Here is a 21,150-nt window from a genome sequence, read left to right on the forward strand (position 1 = left end):
CGTCTTCCATCACAGCGGGACCCACCTCCTCTTCCTCAAAATCACCCTCTCCAAACCTTCCAGGAATTTCTCACTTCCAGCCTTGGCTCTCAATCTTTCTTGAAAACCATAATCCTACTCCCCACATCACCACAGCTGAAGGCCCTGGCTATCCATGATCTGAAAGCTGACCGATCCATCATCATTCTTCCAGCTGACAAGGGTTCCACGACCGTGGTACTTGATCGTCGGGAGTATGTGGTTGAGGGACTGCGTCAGCTTTCATACAACTCTACATACAAAGTTTGCCAAGGTAATCCCATTCCTGATGTCCAGGCAGAGCTTCAAGGAATCCTCAGAACCTTAGGCCCCCTACAAAACCATTCACCTGACTCCGTCAAACTCCTGACCCCGCCGACACCTCGCACTCCTACCTTCTACCTACTTCCTAAAATTCACAAACCCAAACATCCCGGCCGCCCCATTGTAGCTGGTTACCAAGCCCCCACAGAACGTATCTCTGCCTACGTAGATCAACACCTTCAATCCATTACATGCAGTCTCCCATCCTTCATCAAAGACACCAACCACTTTCTCGAACGCCTGGAATCCTTAGCCAGTCTGTTACCCCCGGAAACCATCCTTGTAACCATTGATGCCACTTCCCTATACACAAATATCCCGCACGTCCAGGGCCTCGCTGCAATGGAGCACTTCCTTTCACGCCGTTCACCTGCCACCCTACCTAAAACCTCTTTCCTCATCACCTTAGCCAGCTTCATCCTGACCCACAACTTCATCACTTTTGAAGGCCAGACATACCAACAATTAAAGGGAACAGCCATGGGTACCAGGATGGCCCCCTCGTATGCCAACCTAGTTATGGGTCACTTAGAGGAAGCCTTCTTGGTTACCCAAGCCTGCCAACCCAAAGTTTGGTACAGATTTATTGATGATATCTTCATGATCTGGACTCACAGTGAAGAACAACTCCAGAATTTCCTCTCCAACCTCAACTCCTTTGGTTCCATCAGATTCACCTGGTCCTACTCCAAATCCCATGCCACTTTCCTTGACGTTGACCTCCATCTGTCCAATAGCCAGCTTCACACATCCGTCCACATCAAACCCACCAACAAGCAACAGTACCTCCATTATGACAGCTGCCACCCATTCCATATCAAACGGTCCCTTCCCTACAGCCTAGGCCTTTGTGGCAAACGAATCTGCTCCAGTCCTGAATCCCTGGACCATTGCGCCAACAACCTGAAAACAGCTTTCGCATCCCGCAACTACCCTCCCGACCTGGTACAGAAGCAGATAACCAGAGCCACTTCCTCATCCCCTCAAACCCAGAACCTCTCACAGAAGAACCCCAAAAGTGCCCCACTTGTGACAGGATACTTCCTGGGACTGGGTCAGACTCTGAATGTGGCTCTCCAGCAGGGATACGACTTCCTAAAATCCTGCCCCGAAATGAGATCCATCCTTCATGAAATCTCCCCACTCCACCAAGAGTGTCTTTCTGCCATCCACCGAACCTTAGTAACCTCTTGGTTCATCCCTATGAAATCCCCAAACCACCTTCCCTACCCTCTGCCTCCTACCCCTGTAACCGCCCCCAGTGTAAAACCTGTCCTATGCACCCTCCCACCACCACCTACTCCAGTCCTGTAACCCGGAAGGTGTACACAATCAAAGGCAGAGCCACGTGTGAAAGCACCCACCTGATTTACCAACTGGCCTGCCTACACTGTGACGCTTTCTATGTGGGAATGACCAGCAACAAACTGTCCATTCGCATGAATGGACACAGGCAGACAGTGTTTATTGGTAATGAGGATCACCCTGTGGCTAAACATGCCTTGGTGCACGGCCAGCACATCTTGGCACAGTGTCACACCGTCCGGGTTATCTGGATACTTCCCACTAACACCAACCTGTCAGAACTCCGGAGATGGGAACTTGCCCTTCAATATATCCTCTCTTCTCATTATCCACCAGACCTCAATCTCCGCTAATTTCAAGTTGCCGCCACTCATACCTCACCTGTCATTCAACATCATCTTTGCCTCTGCACTTCCGCCTCGACTGACATCTCTGCCCAAACTCTTTGCCTTTAAATATGTCTGCTTGTGTCTGTATATGTATGGATGGATATGTGCGTGCGTGCGTGCGTGCGTGTGTGTGTGTGTGTGTGTGTGTGTGTGTGTGTGTGTGTGTGTGTGTGTGGTGGGTGTGTGCGCGCGCGCGAGAGAGAGAGAGTATATACCTATCCTTTTTTTCCCCCTAAGGTAAGTCTTTCCGCTCCCGGGATTGGTATGACTCCTTACCCTCTCCCTTAAAACCCACATGCTTTCGTCTTTCCCTCTCCTTCCCTCTTTCCTGAAGAAGCAACTGTTGGTTGCGAAAGCTAGAAATTTTGTGTGTGTGTGTTTGTGTGTTATTTTATTATGAATGTAGGTTGAAATAGAATATTAGCTTAAAGAGAAAAGACAGGTCGGGATCAAATCAGAATAGGAAAAGAAGAATTCTGCTTCTAGGTAGCAGTCATGGAAGGGGTGTAAGCCAACAGCTTCAAGAGAAATTAGGTGCAAGATACCAGGTCACAAGTTTTGTGAAACCAAGTGCTAGCCTTAGCCAGGTGACAGAAAACTTAGGCCAGGTATGCAGGGACTTCGAGAAGAAAGATCAGGTAATTATAGTTGGGGGAGCAGGAAATGGCCTAGCTCTGACTCCAAAATTTAATGTTAGGAGTGACCTGTCTAAAATAGGAGCAGAAACTGGGCACACAAGTGTGCGATTTGTGGAGGTCTTTCAGCGGTGAGCTGAACAGACACCGGCAGAATCTCACATAAGTGTTGTTTCAGTGGCAGATGGGGATACACTGCACATGGCATGCACCTAAATAGGAAAGGGAAAGAAAAGTTAGCTTCCAGGATTGCACAGGTTCTGGAAATCAGGGAATTTCAAACACATCAGGGAAATTTGAAAAACACTGGAAAAATCTCGTTTTTTTGTCTCAGTAGATGAAATTGTTTGTTTATTGAGGTGTTGTGCATTGTCACTGGCTGGGTGCATCTAAGTACCGCTTCCCTCCTCTCCTCATTACTACCATTTCTCCCCTTCCTTCTATTCCCCTCAGCTTGCAGTTAGTGCTGCCACCACTTCTTGTTGCTGGCCTAGCAGCTGCCAGTGAGAGGCAGTGAGGCATGAGTAGTAGTTTGTGTGGATCTGATTCCCAGAGACTGTAGACGCAGCAGCCAGAGACAGCAGTCATATGTGAACGAGTTGTGTGCGTGCGTGCACGCGCCTGTGTGGGTGTGGGGGTGGGGGGTGCGCTCTCATTTTCTGACAAAAGTGACGGCTAAAAATTTAGTTGTGAGAATGTGATTGTCTTTTGTATGTGGCTGCCTGCAGCTCAGTGATCATCTTCTTTATGATGAGTTGCTACCTATTCTCGCTATTATTGATTCTCAGCATATTTCGATAACTTACCTTTTGCATGGATTGATCGCCATGGTCTCATTTCATCAATATTCTGTCTGTGGCTTGTGAACAGCTGGCCATATGATTGGATTTCCTTCACTGGACAAAACCACAGGCTTTTTTGTGGGTATCTATAATGGATTGGGCCCACCGATCTGGATCCATTTGGTTCCCACTAACGTGTAGGCCCTGCCTCTCGAATCTAGTCTCACCAATCTGTCTACAGGCCAGGTCCGTTTGTGTGTGGCATAATGCAGCGGGTTTTCATGATTTATCCATGGACCCAGGACTGCAGTGCTCCACAGCAGGCCAGAGGCCAAGGGCAATGGATTCCAGGAATTGCAACTATCTCACCACAAGAACATTGTACATTGTGGTGTTTTATAGACATTTTGTTTGTTCTAGTGCATTTTGACACTTGAAAAGTACGTTAGACATTATGGACAACAAGAATAAGAAAATTGTCAGATGATGGTGGTTTGTATGCTATGTACTCGTGTATTTCTTGAAAGAAAAATCACACAATACCTTTAGAATAATAGATGTAACACAGTGAGTAATAATCAACAGTAACAAATATAGTAGAACCAACATTTTATTGGTGATCACCTACAGTGTTGGTTTACACAATTCTTCCCCACCTTATACACTTCTTTCAAGGTGCCTATTTTTTTCTGAGGTTAGTAGGAGAAGGCATTTTAAATCTGTTGTGACTCCAAGGAAACACGTATTTTTGTCAGCAAATGTGTTTCATTTTTTGAGATAAAATAACATCAGTGGTCTTAATGAAAAATACATACCATTTGGTTTGCTTTCTCCATCTAAACAGTTCATTACAGATGATGATGATGATGTTAGTACTTAAGATTTTTGCTCACATCAGGAAACACCATCTGCTTGCAAGCTGTTCTTTTTTTTTTCCCTCCATGTTTGCACTATTGTCTCTTGTACTGAAGCTGCAGAGACCGATTGTCAACTTACGTCTTAACTTACCCTTGAGATCTCACAATTTGTCAGGGAAAAATGTTAAAACTTGGTTGGAAATCAGGAAAATATCAGGGAATTTCACTTGGGGAAACTTGTGGCAACCCTGGCTTCTCTACTAGCAGATATTGTAAGTGGGTTCACAGTCACACAAGGAATGATCCCTGTGGTTAATGGCATCAGGCAGGCAGGTTTATTTAGGTTAAAGCCAAACTCCAGACAGACAACAATCAAGAAAAGTAGAATAAAAGAAGCTTCGTGTACACTAAATAGGGATAAAGCTAAGGGTAGCATCAATTTATTTCGTCAAAATATCGGGGAATAAAAAATAAAGTAGATAAGCTGTTAGTGTGTTTAGATGATCTCAGAAATAAGAATAAGAATGAGATTGATATACTTTGTCTGTCTGAACACTATATAACTGTGGGGATGGAAAGTGTCAGTATAAATTATTATAATGTAGCTTCTTATACTTGCAGATCCATCATGGACAAAGGAGGAGTTGCCATATACACAAAACAAGTGTATAAGTACAGAACTATAGAAGTAAGCAAATTTTGTGTCGGTCAGCACCTTGAGGTTTGTGCATATGAACTACAGCTAGATAAATGTAGTGTTGATACTAGCAACAATGTGCAAGTCCCAATTAGGAGATTGAGAGCTATTCATAAAAAAATTTGACTCCATGTTATGGTGTCTGTCAGACAAAAAGAAGAAGTTATTAATCTGTCATGCTCTCCCAGTGATAAATGGATTATGAGACAATGATGCACAATTGATTCGCTTACAAAACTTAACAGGGTGTACAGTTTAGAAACCATTAAGTAAAAGTGTCCTCTCCCCATGATCCATGGACCTTGCCTTTGGTGGGGAGGCTTGCGTGCCTCAGCGATACAGATAGCCATACCGTAGGTGCAACCACAACGGAGGGGTATCTGTTGAGAGGCCAGACAAACTTGTGGTTCCTGGAGAGGGGCAGCAGCCTTTTCAGTAGTTGCAGGGGCAATAGTCTGGATGATTGAATGATCTGGTCTTGCAACATTAACCAAAACGGCCTTGCTGTGCTGGTACTGCGAACGGCTGAAAGCAAGGGGGAAACTACGGCCGTAATTTTTCACGAGGGCATGCAGCTTTACTGTATGGTTAAATGATGATGGCGTCCTCTTGGGTAAAATATTCCGGGGGTAAAATAGTCCCCCATTCGGATCTCCAGGCGGGGACGACTCAAGAGGACGTCGTTATCAGGAAAAAGAAAACTGGCTTCTACGGATCGGAGGTGGAATGTCAGATCCCTTAACAGGGCAGGTAGATTAGAAAATTTGGAAAGGGAAATGGATAGGTTAAAGTTAGCTATAGTGGGAATTAGTGAAGTTTGGTGGCAGGAGAAACAAAAGACTTCTGGTCAGGTGACTACAGGGTTATAAACACAATATCAAATAGGGGTAATGCAGGAGTAGGTTTAATAATGAATAGGAAAATAGGAATGCGGATAAGCTACTACAAACAGCATAGTGAACGCATTATTGTGGCCAAGATATATACGAAGCCCACACCTACTACAGTAGTACAAGTTTATATGCCAATTAGCTCTGCAGATGACGAAGAAATTGAAGAAATGTATGATGAAATAAAAGAAATTATTCAGAAAGTGAAGGGTGACGAAAATATAATAGTCATGGGTGACTGGAATTCGGTAGTAGGAAAAGGGAGAGAAGGAAACGTAGTAGGTGAATATGGACCGGGGCAAAGAAATGAAAGAGGAAGCCGCCTGGTAGAATTTTGCACAGAGCACAACTTAATCATAGCTAACACTTGGTTCAAGAACCATAAAAGAAGGCTGTATACATGGAAGAAGCCTGGAGATACTGACAGGTTTTAAATTGTAAGACATTTCCAGGGGCAGATGTGGACTCTGATCACAATCTATTGGCTATGAATTTGAGATTAAAACTGAAGAAACTGCAAAAAAGGTGGGAATTTAAGGAGATGGGACCTGGATAAACTAAAAGAACCAGAAGTTGTACAGAGTTTCAGGGAGATCATAAGGGAGCAATTGACAGGAATGGGGGAAAGAAATACAGTATAAGAAGAATGGGTAGCTTTGAGGAATGAAGTAGTGAAGGCAGCAGAGGATCAAATAGGTAAAAAGATGAAGGCTAGTAGAAATCCTTGGGTAACAGAAGAAATATTGAATTTAATTGGTGAAAGGAGAAAATATAAAAATGCAGTAAATGGCGCAGGCAAAAAGGAATACAGACGTTTCAAAAATGAGATCGACAGGAAGTGAAAAATGGCTATGCAGGGATGGCTGGAGGACAAATGTAAGGATGTAGAGGCTTATCTCACTAGGCGTAAGATAGATACTGCCTACAGGAAAATTAAAGAGACTTTTGGAGATAAGAGAACCACTTGTATGAACATAAAGAGCTCAGATGGAAACCCAGTTCTAAGCAAAGAAGGGAAAGCAGAAAGGTAGAAAGAGTATATAGAGGGTCTATACAAGCGTGATGTACTTGAGCACAATATTATGGAAATTGAAGAGGATGTAGATGAAGATGAAATGGGAGATACGATACTGCGTGAAGAGTTTGACAGAGCACTGAAAGACCTGAGTCGTAACAAGGCCGCGGGAGTAGACAACATTCCATTGGAACTACTGACGGCCTTGGGAGAGCCAATCCTGACAAAACTCTACCACCTGGTGAGCAAGATGTATGAGACAGGTGAAATACCCTCAGACTTCAAAAAGAATATAATAATTCCAGTCCCAAAGAAAGCAGGTGTTGACAGATGTCAAAATTACCGAACTATCAGTTTAATAGGTCACAGCTGCAAAATACTAAAGCGAATTCTTTACAGACGAATGGAAAAACTGCTAGAAGCCGAACTCGAGGAAGATCAGTTTGGATTCCGTAGAAATGTTGGAACACGTGAGGCAATACTGTCCCTACGACTTACCTTAGAAGCTAGATTAAGAAAGGGCAAACCTACGTTTCTAGCATTTGTAGACTTAGAGAAAGCCTTTGACAATGTTGATTGGAATACTCTCTCTCAAATTCTGAAGGTAGCAGGGGTAAAACACAGGGAGCAAATGGCTATTTACAATTTGTTCAGAAACCAGATGGCAGTTATAAAAGTCGAGGGGCGTGAAAGGGAAGCAGCGGTTGGGAAGGGAGTGAGGCAGGGTTGTAGCCTCTCCCCGATGTTACTCAATCTGTATATTGAGCAAGCAGTGAAGGAAACAAAAGAAAAATTCGGAGTAGGTATTAAAATCCATGGAGAAGAAATAAAAACTTTTAGGTTCGCCGATGACATTGTAATTCTGTCGGGGACAGCGAAGGACTTGGAAGAGCAGTTGAATGGAGTGGACAGTGTCTTGAAAGGAGGATATAAGATGATCATCAACAAAACCAAAACAAGGATAATGGAATGTAGTCGAATTAAGTTGGGTGATGCTGAGGGTATTAGATTAGGAAATGAGACACTTAAAGTAGTAAAGGAGTTTTGCTATTTGGGGAGCAAAATAACTGATGATGGTCCAAGTAGAGAGGATATAAAATGTAGACAGGCAATGGCAAGGAAAGCGTTTTTGAAGAAGAGAAATTTGTTAACATTGAGTATAGATTTAAGTGTTAGAAAGTCGTTTCTGAAAGTATTTGTATGGAGTGTAGCCATGTATGGAAGTGAAACATGGACAATAAATAGTTTGGACAAGAAGAGAATAGAAGCTTTCGAAATGTGGTGCTACAGAAGAATGCTGAAGATTAGATGGGTAGATCACATAACTAATGAGGAAGTATTGAATAGGATTGGAGAGAAGTTCGTGGCAGAACTTAACCGGAAGAAGGGATCGGTTGGTAGGACATGTTCTGAGGCATCAAGGGATCACCAATTTAGTATTAGAGGGCAGCGTGGAGGGTAAAAATCATAGAGGGAGACCAAGAGCTGACTACACTAAGCAGATTCAGAAGGATGTATGTTGCAGTAGGTACTGGGAGATGAAGAAGCTTGCACAAGATAGAGTAGCATGGAGAGCTGCATCAAACCAGTCTGAGAACTGAAGACCACAACAACAACAAGTAAAAGTGTAATGCTGGTCAACTTGATATCTATAGAGCACCTCAGAGAAAGTTTGAGAAATGTTAATTGGGGCGATGTATATAATGAACTAAATGCTAATGATAAATGCAACATATTTCTCGATAAATTTATATCCCTTTTTGAACATTGTTGCCCCAAAAAAATTACTAAATGTAAGACCAAACAGTTTCCAAAGAAACCTTCAATTACTATAGGTATTTAAATGTCTTCAGGAATAAAAAGAAAATGGTATGAGACAGTAAGAATTAGTAAAGACCCAAAAGGAATTCTACACTATAAAAATTACTGTAACATACTGAGACCAGTTGTAAGAAAATCAAAAATATTGTGTATTAGAGATGAAATTAACAACTCTGGCAATAAAATCAAATCGATGTGGAATGTTGTTGGAAGAGAGACAGGAAGTAATGACTGATGTAGGTAGTATTGCTATTAAATACAATGAGACCATCTTAACAAACAGTACAAAAGTAGCTAATGTATTTAACCACCATTTCTTAAGTATAGGCGAAAAAATGGGTGAGAATATTTCAAAAGAAAAAGCCAAGCAGTACATGGAAGATCAGTTTTGAGAAATCCTTGTAAAATTAATTTTCATCTAACAACCCCTTGTGAAATAAGGAAAAATCATTAAATAGTTTTAAAAAACATTCTCTTTGAGTAGATATTAAAACAATGTGGAGCAGTTAAGCTGCTGTTCCGAGTCATATATATAATAAATCATTAACACAAGGTATTTTCCCAGACAGGTTAAAATATGACCTTGTCAAGCCTCTGTATAAGAAAGGGGATACCACAGATGTCAATAATTACTGGCTAGTAACCTTACTTACATCATGTTCAAAAATCGTCGAGAAAGTAATGTACTCAAGAGTGGTTAGCCATCTCAACAGTAATGGGATACTTAGTAAATCAAATTTTGTATTTCAAAAATGCTGTTCTACTGGAACAGCAATACACAATTTTGCTGTACACATAATTGTTGTTGTTGTGGTCTTCAGTCCTGAGACTGGTTTGATGCAGCTCTCCGTGCTACCATATCCTGTGCAAGCTTCTTCATCTCCCAGTACTTACTGCAACCCACATCCTTCTGAATCTACTTAGTGTATTCATCTCTTGGTCTCCCTTGATGATTTTTACCCTCCACGCTGCCCTCCAATGCTAAGTTTGTGATCACTTGACACCTCAGAACATGTCCTACTAACTGGTCCCTCCTTTTAGTCAAATTGTGCCACATACTCCGCTTCTTTCCAATTCTATTCAATACTTCATCATTCTTCTGTAGCACCGCATTTCGAAAGCTTCTGTTCTCTTCTTGTCCAAACTATTTATCGATATTAACAAATTTCTCTTCTTCAGAAATGCTTTCCTTGCCATTGCCAGTCTACATTTTATATCCTCTCTACTTCGATCATCATCAATTATTTTGCTCCCCAAATAGCAAAACTCCTTTACTACTTTAAGTGTCTCATTTCCTAATCTAATTCCCTCATCATCATCTGACTTAATTCGACCACATTCCATTATCCTTGTTTTGCTTTTGTTGATGTTTATCTTATATACTCCTCTCAAGACACTGTCCATTCCATTCAGCTGCTCTTCCAAGTCCTTTGCTGTCTCTGGCAGAATTACAATGTCATCGGCGAACCTAAAAGTTCTTATTACTTCTCCATGAATTTTAACACCTACTCCGAATTTTTCTTTTGTTTCCTTTACTGCTTGTTCAATATACAGATTGAATAACATCGGGGAGAGGCTACAAACCTGTCTTACTCCCTTCCCAACCACTGTTTCCCATTAATGTCCCTTGACTCTTATAACTGCCATCTGGTTTCTGTACAAATTGTAAATAGCCTTTTGCTCCCTGTATTTTACTCCTGCCACCTTTAGAATTTGAAAGAGAGTATTCCACTCAACACTGTCAAAAGCTTTCTCTAAATCTACAAATGCTATAAACGTGGGTTTGTCTTTCCTTAATCTTTCTTCTAAGATAAGTCATAGGGTCAGTATTGCCTCACGTGTTCCAACATTTCTGCGAAATCCAAACTGATCTTCCCCGAGGTCAGCTTCTATCAGTTTTTCCATTCGTCTGTAAAGAATTCACATTAGGATTTTGCAGCTGTGACATATGAAACTGATAGTTCGGTAATTTTCACATCTGCCAACCCCTACTTTCTTTGGGATTGGAATGATTATATTCTTCTTGAAGTCTGAGGGTACTTCGCCTGTCTCATACATCTTGCTCACCAGATGGTAGAGTTTTGTTAGGCCTGGCTCTCCCAAGGCCATCAGTAGTTCTAATGGAATGTTGTCCTCCTCCCGGGGCCTTGTTTCGACTCAGGTCTTTCAGTGCTCTGTCAAACTCTTCACGCAGTATCGCATCTCCCACTTCATCTTCGTCTACATCCTCTTCCATCTCCATAATACTGTCCTCAAGTGCATCGCCCTTGTATAGGCCCTCTATATACTCCTTCCACCGTTCTGCTTTCCCTTCTTTGCATAGAACTGGGTTTCCATCTGAGCTCTTGATATTCGTACAAGTGGTTCTCTTTTCTCCAAAGGTCTCTTTAATTTTCCTGTAGGTAGTATCTATCTTAACCCTAGTGAGATAAGCCTCTACATCCTTACATTTGTCCTCTAGCCATCCCTGCTTAGCCATTTTGCACTATCTGTCGATCTCATGTTTGAGACATCTGTATTCCTTTTTGCCTGTTTCATTTACTGCATTTTTATATTTTCTCCTTTCATCAATTAAGTTCAATATTTCTTATGTTACCCAAGGATTTCTTCTAGCCCTCATCATTTTACCTATTTGATCCTCTGCTGCCTTCACTACTTCATCCCTCAGAGCTACCCATTCTTCTTCTACTGTACTTCTTTCCCCCATTCCTGTCAATTGTTCCCTTATGCTCTCCCTGAAACTCTGTACAACCTCTAGTTCTTTCAGTTTATCCAGGTCCCATCTCCTTATATTCCCACCTTTTTTGCAGTTTCTTCAGTTTTAATCTCAAATTCATAGCCAATAGATTGTGATCAGAGTCCACATCTGCCCCTGGATATGTCTTAAAATTTAAAACCTGGTTCCCAAATCTCTGTCTTACCATTATGTAATCTATCTGATACCTTCTAGTATATCCAGGATTCTTCCATGTATACAATCTTCTGTAATGATTCTTGAACCAAGTGTTAGCTATGATTAAGTTATGGTCTGTGCAAAACTCTACCAGGCGGCTTCCTCTTTCATTTCTTAACCCCAATCCATATTCATCTACTATCGTTTCCTTTTCTCCCCTTTCCTACCCTCGAATTCCAGTCGTCTCCCTTCACTACCTGCATTATTTCCTTTATCTCATTATACATTTCATCAATTTCTTCATCATCTGCAGAGCTAGTTGGCATATAAACTTGTACTACTGTAGTAGGCATGGGCTTCGTGTCTATGTTGGCCGCAATAATGCGTTCACTATGCTGTTTGTAGTAGCTTACCCGCATTCCTATTTTCCTATTCATTATTAAACCTACTCCTGCATTACCCCTATTTGATTGTGTGTTTATAACCCTGTAGTCACCTGACCAGAAGTCTTTTGTTTCTCCTGCCACCAAACTTCACTAATTCCCACTATAGCTAACTTTAACCTATCCATTTCCCTTTCCAAATTTTCTAATCTACCTGCCCTGTTAAGGGATCTGACATTCCACCTCCGATCCGTAGAAGCCAGTTTTCTTTTTCCTGATAACGACGTCCTCTTGAGTCGTCCCCGCCCGGAGATCCGAATGGGGGACTATTTTACCCCCGGAATATTTTACCCAAGAGGACGCCATCATCATTTAACCATACAGTAAAGCTGCATGCCCTCGTGAAAAATTACGGCCGTAGTTTCCCCCTTGCTTTCAGCCGTTCGCAGTACCAGCACAGCAAGGCCGTTTTGGTTAATGTTGCAAGACCAGGTCATTCAATCATCCAGACTATTGCCCCTGCAACTACTGAAAAGGCTGCTGCCCCTCTTCAGGAACCACACATTTGTCTGGCTTCTCAACAGATGCCCCTCTGTTGTGGTTGCACCTACGGTACGGCCATCTGTATCGCTGAGGCACGCAAGCCTCCCCACCAACGGCAAGGTCCATGGTTCATGGGGAAGACACACATAATAGAGCACCTAATTAGTAAAATGTCATCAATAGGAATTTTCTGTGACTTATTCAAAGCATTTTATTGTTTGAACCATGCCATTTTTACAGAAATTACAATTGTACGGTATAAATGGAACAGCATATGTGTGGTTTAAGTCATATATACAGAAAAGGAAGAAAAAGAAAAGTGACTTCAGAAAGTATCCCACTTCATCTAACTGGGGTGAAATTACATTAGGTGTTCCTTGGGCTTCGATCATGGGTCCCCTTCTGTTCTTGATATTTGTAAATGACTTCCCTTAATGTCTGAAAGAAGAAGCTAAACTGACATTGTTCGATGATGATGATACAAGCATAATTATTAATCCAGTAAAAGAAACTCCCAATAGAAAATGATATAAATAATTTCTTTGGAAAGGTTGTTGATCGGTTTTCTGCAAATGGACTTGCTCTGAACTTTGAAAAAACACAGTACATCTGATTTTCTACTGCAAACTTTCTACTACAAGAGTAAGTAGCGAGGATAGAGCATACTAATTTTTTGGTTGTACATGTACATGAGAATCTTAATTGGAAATTCATATCTTGGGTCTCCTAAAACGACTAGGATCAGTGGCTTTTTCAATCAGATTAATTACTAATTTTGAGGATATAGAAATTAGCAAGCTAACATATTTTCACTTGGATTTCATACGGAATAATATTTTGGGGTATCTCAACACCTAGACAAAAAGTTTTCACTGCTCCAAAGAAAGTGGTTAGAATAATGTGTGGGGCTCATAGTCTCACATCTGTTTAAAAGGTTAGGTATTCTTACAACAGCCTCACATTACATTTACTTAGTAATGAAACTGGTTCTCAACAGCATGGACCTGTTTAAAAACAACAGTGACATTGATGATTATAATACTAGAAGAAAGACAGACTTACACTGTCCTCTGCTTGACCTGTCTTTGACACAGAAAGGGGAAAAATATGCTGCTGTAAAACTTTTCGATAAATTGCCAAATGATATAAAATGTCCGACAGAAAGCAGTAATAGTTACAAAAATAAATTGAAATCATATATCCTTGACAACTCCTCCTATACCATAGATGAATTCTTGAATAGGAAAAACGAATCTATAGGTATAATTTGCATTTTGTGCCGTTTAATGGAATGTGATGTGTGGTAAAACATATCTTATATATAACTTTAAAACCTTGATTCATGTGTCCATTTCTTATGCAATTGACACGTTCTACATCATCAACGGTTTCCGCGAGATTGATCAATGGAACACGTAACTAACAGCATTCTTTCATGATTATTATACCAAGTGTTAGTGATGATTAAATTATGCTCTGTGCAAAATTCTACCAGGTGCTTTTCTTTTTCATTCCTTTCCCCCAGTCCATATACACTCACTATTTTTCTGTTCTTGAAGAAGAGATGCACAATTTTTCACAGTTTTTTTAGACAGTGTGGGAGAACTAGAAATGCTCGACGAGCTGTTGTTGGAGCCAAGAAACCTACTACTGTTTCAAAGGTCCTCTCACATAATGACGTTGCAAAAATTAGAGAAGTTCAGGCTCATACAGAGGTGTGCCAACAGTCTGCCTTTGTAGTACATACCTTCTCTGATTGTAATAGGAAAGGGTAAAGTGTGGCAGGTGCACTATTTACCAATCTGCTACACACAATGTAGTGGCTTGCAAAATAAAAACGTAGATGTAAGGATTGTGGGAATAAAGAGAAACATGTAGCAAGTGCAGCAGTCAAAGACACCTGTGGAGATAGCACAGTGCAAGACATTTCAATCCCCCTATATGTTGTTTTCTTGCTGATAAGAAGAAAAATAATAAGTCGGTGGAAAGAAGAGTGGTTGCAGCAATGAACAAGTTGCAGCCAATGAATGACAGCATTCACAACAAACATTGTATGAAAAGGATAATTACTACTCACCATATGGCAGAGATATTGAGTTGCAGAAAGGCACATCAAAAAGTTAGTTTTCAGCCGACAAGGCCTTTGACATAGTAGCAATGTACTCACATGCACACACTCAAGCAAATGCAACTCACACACATGACCACAGTCCCTGGCAGCTAGAACCAAATTGAGTCTCTCTGAGCCATTCTGTGACTCAACATTTCTGCCATATGGTGAGTAGCAACTGTCCTTTTCAGTATTGTTACATTTCACCCTGGATTTTCTGTTGTTCAGCATTCACAACATTAGACTATACTGTACATCCTCTATCCAAATAGACTAAGGAAGTGGTGCACACCAGACTTAAAACAGGATGTTGCCCTACAAGCCTCATCTATCATCTTACACAACACGACCAGCTACCAGTAGGAATGCTTGGTGCTGTGCAGTTTTAAGACATTTTTTAAGGGACATTTTCTATACACCAAGAGCTCTATTCTAATTTTTTTTCCAAACCTGGTGATCGGTTCTCATAACCCCTCATCAGGCATATTGTGTATCTCTGTAACAGTGACACGCATGTTATTTAATACATATGATATGGAATCTGTCCTCTCTCATAGTATACGAGGGGTGACTCAAAAGTAACCGGAATCGTAATGCTGCACATCGTGTATTTGTAGTGGCAGGTTGCGCCGTCAGAGGGTTGTAGTATGAACTCTGCTGAGTCATTATGCCATGTGGCATCACCCAACAGTGAGAAGTGTGGTTTCTTTGAGTGTGCGTACAGTGCAGACGTGACACGAGGAAATGGCTAGTTCTTACGAACAATGTGCGGCAGTGAAGTTTAGTTTCTTGCTCAGCAAGAATGCAACAGAAACTGTTGAGATGATTCAGACGGCCTACAAAGACCATGCTCTTGGTAAAACGCAAGTGTACAAACGGTTTTCTCGGTTTAAAAAGGGAGAAATGTTGGTTGAAGATCAGCCCCGTTCCAGTCGACCTTCAACTGTCAGAAGCGAAGACAACATCGACAAAATCCATGATCTCATCAGTGAAGATTGATGCAGGACAATCGAGCAACTCGAGAACTTGTCCGGGTTGTCCTGGAGCTCAATTCACCACATCTTGACCATCTATTTGGGGATGCGAAGTGTGGCAGCAAAATACATGCCAAAGCTTCTTACTAGAGATCAAAGGGATCGTTGCGTTAAAGCCTGTCTCGAAATGAAGGATGCGTTCAAAGATGATCCACATTTTCTCAACAAAATCATTACAGGTGATGAGCCATGGTGCTATGGGTACGATCCAGAAAGTAAACAACAGTCATCGCAGTGGAAATCACCTGGTTCATCTCGACCAAAAAAAGCTCGACATGTGAAATCGAATGTGAAAACGATGTTGATCTGGTTCTTTTTTTTTTTTTTACAACGAAGGAATCGTACAATTTGAATTTGCCCCTGAAAACCAGACAGTAAACCAACAATTCTATTTGGAGGTTATGAAATGGCTTCGCAGAAGTTTGTCATGAAAACGTCCAGCTTTGTGGGATTCTGGCGTGGGGTTCCTGCATCATGACAATGCTCCCGCGCACACGGCTCTCAGCTTTCACCAGTTTTTGGCCTCAACGAAGACAACTACCTTGACCCACGTGCTCTATTCGCCGGATTTAGCACCCTCGAACTTTTTCCTATTTTCGAGGATGAAAAGAGACTTGAGAGGGAAGCGTTTTGCGGATGTGGAAGACGTAAAACACAATATCATGAAAGTGCAAAAGGTTTCAAAGAGGATGAATTTTAAAGGAGCTTTGAACACTGGAATGAACGTTTGGACAAGTGTTCTAATGCTAATGGAGAGTACTACATGGGAGATTAAGGTAGTATTTGAAAACAATAAAGTATATGCTTTCTAGAATGAAATTCCGTTTATTTTTGGGTCCCCCTCACACATGTTGTCATGTATGTTATTGCTGCCAAGTCAAAGACAGTGACATATGACAATGTGTATACTACCTGTAGGACAGATTTCATATCCTATTGCATTAGCTGACATGCGTGTCACTGCTATGGAGCTACATAATATGCCACTGATGATGGGTTATAATCCCAAAAACCAGTTTTGGTAAATAAACATTTGTAATACAACTTATGGCTTTTAGAATGTGTCCTCTTGAAAGATTAGGTGTATTTGCAGAACAGAGTTTTATCTGATGACAAGCTTAATAGAAGTTTTAGAACTGTGCGCGCGTGGGCGTGTTTTGGGAGGCGGCGGCAGTTAAAGTACAATCAAGTGATTGGCTCATCTATTTTTTTATCGGGTAACCAGCTGATCACAGTAATCTGCAGCCTTATTTCCTTCTGCTACTATGATTTTCATTTACTGACATATATTTGAACATACTTCTTCATTTTGCACAGAAACTGGCTTTACAGCAGAGAGGTTTTCTACTATGTCACTACTTCCCTTTTTGAAAACAGTTTTGTTGTCAACTTTTTAATTTTTGCATTCATCGTAATAAAATCTGTAAATGTGATAGCTTTGTTAGTATATGAGTGATAAAACGTAGATTGAGTACAATCAGCTTCAGAATTTCTGGCAAAGCAAGCAAAAAATGATATTAAAAAGGACTGGGTTAACAACAAGAAAAATACTGCAGTTAAAATTAATTCTTTATTTATTAAAAAGTTAATGGAACATGAGACGGGTAATCTGTTGTAGAAACACCATGATACACAGACCAAATTTACTTACACACAAAGCTCAAACTGCTATTTAAACAGAATGTCCAGAATGTTCTCTCATTATTAATCTTTATTATCTTTTATTTTTGTAAATTAAATCAGTTTTTACATCTTAGCTTCACACTCAGAAAGATATTATCACAATCTTACACTGCAGAAATTATGATTTCAGTTTTAGAGAAATTCTGGATTAATTAAAAATGACACTTCTCCCTTGTAGATTATGTTGCTAATTACTGTCATTCATAGATATTCTTTTCCTAATTTTTCCTTTATGGAGTAAGTATTAGTACTTGTAGTAAGATTTAAACACTTTGAAAAGTAAATTACACCCGACCAGCTACGCTGCTGCTGCTGCTGCTGCTGCTGCTGCTGCTATATGTTAACTTCATTATGACCTGCTAATTCCACCTAGTTGAAGTTAGTACATTATGCTGCTACTAGTACCTTCCGAACCTCTTTCTAATAGTGCCAATTTCTTATAGTATACATAAAAGACAAACAATGTTTTTGTCCTTATGTACTTTCCTGATACATGCTTAACATTATAAAGAACCATTTTAGTACAATTTCCATAGTTGCTAATGGATACACTCATCACTTATACCTGCTAGATACACTACTTCGAAAAAGTGACCAAATGTGTCAGGTTTTACCATAGTAGTCAATACATATCAGACGTTAACCTTACAATTGAAGAAGACTTATTTATTCATCCTAACCAAACACCTGTAGTCTGTTATTTTCCCTTCAATTGCATCAATGTATGTTTTATTGCTCTACGTCATTCATAACACTGCTTTTCCAATAGTCTTAGATTTCCATCATCAAAAGGGAATTCTGTGGAGTGGTCACAACCCTTAACAGCACCATAACAGGTGGTGGTGGTGGTGGTGGTGGTGGTGGTGGTGGTGGTGGTGGTGGTAGTGGTAGTGATAAAGGAAAAATCATGGAGGGGCAACTCATTCGAATGTTGACAAACCAAGGTATTTTTAATAAATTCATAAAAACTGTCTCATGCTGCAAGAATCTCAGTTTTTCATCTCTGTGAATGTTACCCACCCCTGTTTATGCATTTCTCAGTGGTGAGAAGAGAAACAGCCCATTTGAGGCAGCTTTAGGTCAGGCATGTTGTCATTGGTAGAAGGAAAAAAAGGAAGGAATATTAGGGTTTAACATTCTGCCACCAAGGAGGTCATTAGAGACGGGGGGGGGGGGGGGGGGGGGGGGGAGGTAGTCATTGGTGGAGGTTAGGGGGAAGGGGAGGGGGAGGGGGGTTGGAATGTTGGGCCTCCCAGATGTCTGTACACTCTAAAAATATGCTAATATGTACCTATGGTGCTTTGTCACAGTAATACTGCGTGGGAAGTTTAACCAGTCACAGAATATCACCAATGATAACTTGGAAGCTATTATTAAATTTTTGATATGATGTGCAAAACATTTGTTTTACATAACAATTGAATATGTAAATTTTGGCCTTTGGACAATTTTCTTCTGTGCTCTTAGTTACCAACTCTCCTCTGAATTGAGTTCAGTGACTGCAATCAGATTTGTTGTCATCTACAGACCACGTGACTAGAGTGATTCGCTGCCATCTGCTATCAATTACATTGTTACTTAGAATAATCCTATGACTTTATAAATTAAATCCCACATTATTATCTAAATACTTTAGTGGTGGCTATTATGTGAGTAACTTCTTCCATATTTATAACACCACAGCATTATTCATGCTCACACTTTTTGTTAAGTGGTAGAGTTTGATCCTAAATTTAAGTCTGTTTACATTCTGTAACCTAACAATAGACAACCTACGAGTTGATCTTCATGGAATTGTAGAGTTCTACACTTGTGCTTATTGTGGTGTGATGTAAAAGAGAATTGACAGAAATAAGTTGGCACTTTATTACTAGAAGTCATCAACAGCTGTAACTGCCTATGACATTCCACAGAAAATAACCAGATATACTGGCTTTGTATGTCGTCTCAGTAGCAATAAGAATTTGCGTCATTTTAAGTATAAGAGGGTGGAACAGTAATGGGATTTCCAAAAGCATTAAAACCGATAAACAATAAATACCTTCCTCCAGTTGTAAAGCATCAGTGTTGGCTGTTGTACACCGTGAGGTCCGTGACAAGCAGTTAAAGTGATGTAGTCCACACCCATTTGTACTCTATATCTATACCCAGGAAACAACTGTGAAGTATGTGGCAAAGGGATCCTCTTGTTGTACAACTTACGAGAGGGTACCCAAGAAAAAACCAGAGTAATATTGCGATGGGTAGAGCTTGTGTAGTAAGTATTTCTGCCACTAAACATGTATAGTGCAACTCCTTGCCAGTTCACTGCTGCCTGTGTTGTCGACCTGGCTGGGTCTGTTCATCTGCAGTGTTCGTTTTTGCTAGTGTCATTTTGTTGTTCTTTTGTTTTTTATGGTGGCAAGTTCAAGTGAACAATGTGCACCTGTGAAATATTGTTCTCTGCTCAGTAAAAATGCTGCTGCAGCTATTTTAATGTTGAAAACAGCTTTCCAAGATGACACTATGGGAAAAACTCAAGTGTATGAGTGGTTTGCTTGATTTAAAAATAACACGTCAATTGGTGACAAACCTCATTCTGGACATCCATCATCTACCCGAATCAACGAAACTATTGAATAAATTCGAGAGCTTGTGTCACAGGCCGTCGACAGACAACTGATCAACTGTCAGAGATTGGTGGGTTACCTTGGAGCTCGGTTCAGCAAATTTGTGGCAGACAGTAGACTGGTTCTTTCACCACAACAAGGCTCCTGCACAAACAGCCATCACTGTTTGCCAGTTTTGGCTAAAAATGGCATGGTTCCAATACCCCCATACACCTTACTCAGCTGACCTGGCTCCTTGCTACTTCTTATTTTTATGCATGAAAAGGGGCATCAAAGGACACCGATTTGACTACATTGAAGAAGTTAAGAAAAAAATCAGGGCAGAACTGTTAGCCATTTCTGAAAATGACTACATAAAATGTTTTGAACAGTGGAAGCAATAGTGGGACAAATATATTAGTTGCAATAGAGAGTATTTCCAAGGGGATAAGGTAGTTTTGTAAAAAAAAAAAAAAAAAGTCAAAATATTAGCTTTCAAAAATAATTTCAGTTTTTCTTTTGGTGACCCCTCATATTAGAGCTGCTTCTCATCCCATTCAAGTACAGTGTGTGGGAACGATAGCTAGAATGCCTCTGTTGCACTGTAAGTAGTGTGAACTTGTCTTCATGGTCCATACAGGAATGATACATAGGAGGTTGTAATATATCAGTAAATTCCTTGTTTCATTGCAAACAAGCTTTTACAAGATAGTTGGTGTCTACCTTCAATAGTGTACCACTTCAGATTTTTTAGCATCTTTGTGATTCTCTTGCATGTGTCAAACCTGTGACCCTTTGTCCTGATCATCTTTGAATGTATTCAGTATCCCGTAATAGGCGTATTTGGAGTGGCTGCCATACACTTGACCAATATTCTAGGATGGATTTAACAGCGTTTTGGAAGCAATTTCTTTTGAATACAGAATACAGTTATCTAGTACTTTACTAATGAACTGAAGTCTGCCCCAGCCTTACTTACAGCAAAGCCTATGGCATTCCTTCAATTCATATCCCTAAAATTGTTACACCTAAATATGAGTCAACTGATTACAACTGTGACTCATTGATATTTTAGTAATAAGATTCTACATTTTTTCGTTTTGAGAGGTGCAAAATGTTATATTTCTGACTATTTAAAGTCGGTTGCCAATTTTTGCACCACTGTAAGATCCTGTAAAGATTT

The 21,150-nt window shown here is 40.5% G+C and overlaps 1 protein-coding gene across 1 annotated transcript in view; it reads left to right on the forward strand.

Annotated features, from left to right (window-relative positions):
• Positions 1 to 21,150, forward strand: part of LOC126325453 (alanine--tRNA ligase, cytoplasmic) — a 185,721-nt gene that overhangs the window by 87,381 nt on the left and 77,190 nt on the right. The gene's annotated exons all lie outside the window — the stretch shown is intronic.

The sequence above is a fragment of the Schistocerca gregaria genome, chromosome 2, assembly GCF_023897955.1.
Source record: "Schistocerca gregaria isolate iqSchGreg1 chromosome 2, iqSchGreg1.2, whole genome shotgun sequence".
In the NCBI taxonomy this organism is placed as follows: domain Eukaryota; kingdom Metazoa; phylum Arthropoda; class Insecta; order Orthoptera; family Acrididae; genus Schistocerca; species Schistocerca gregaria.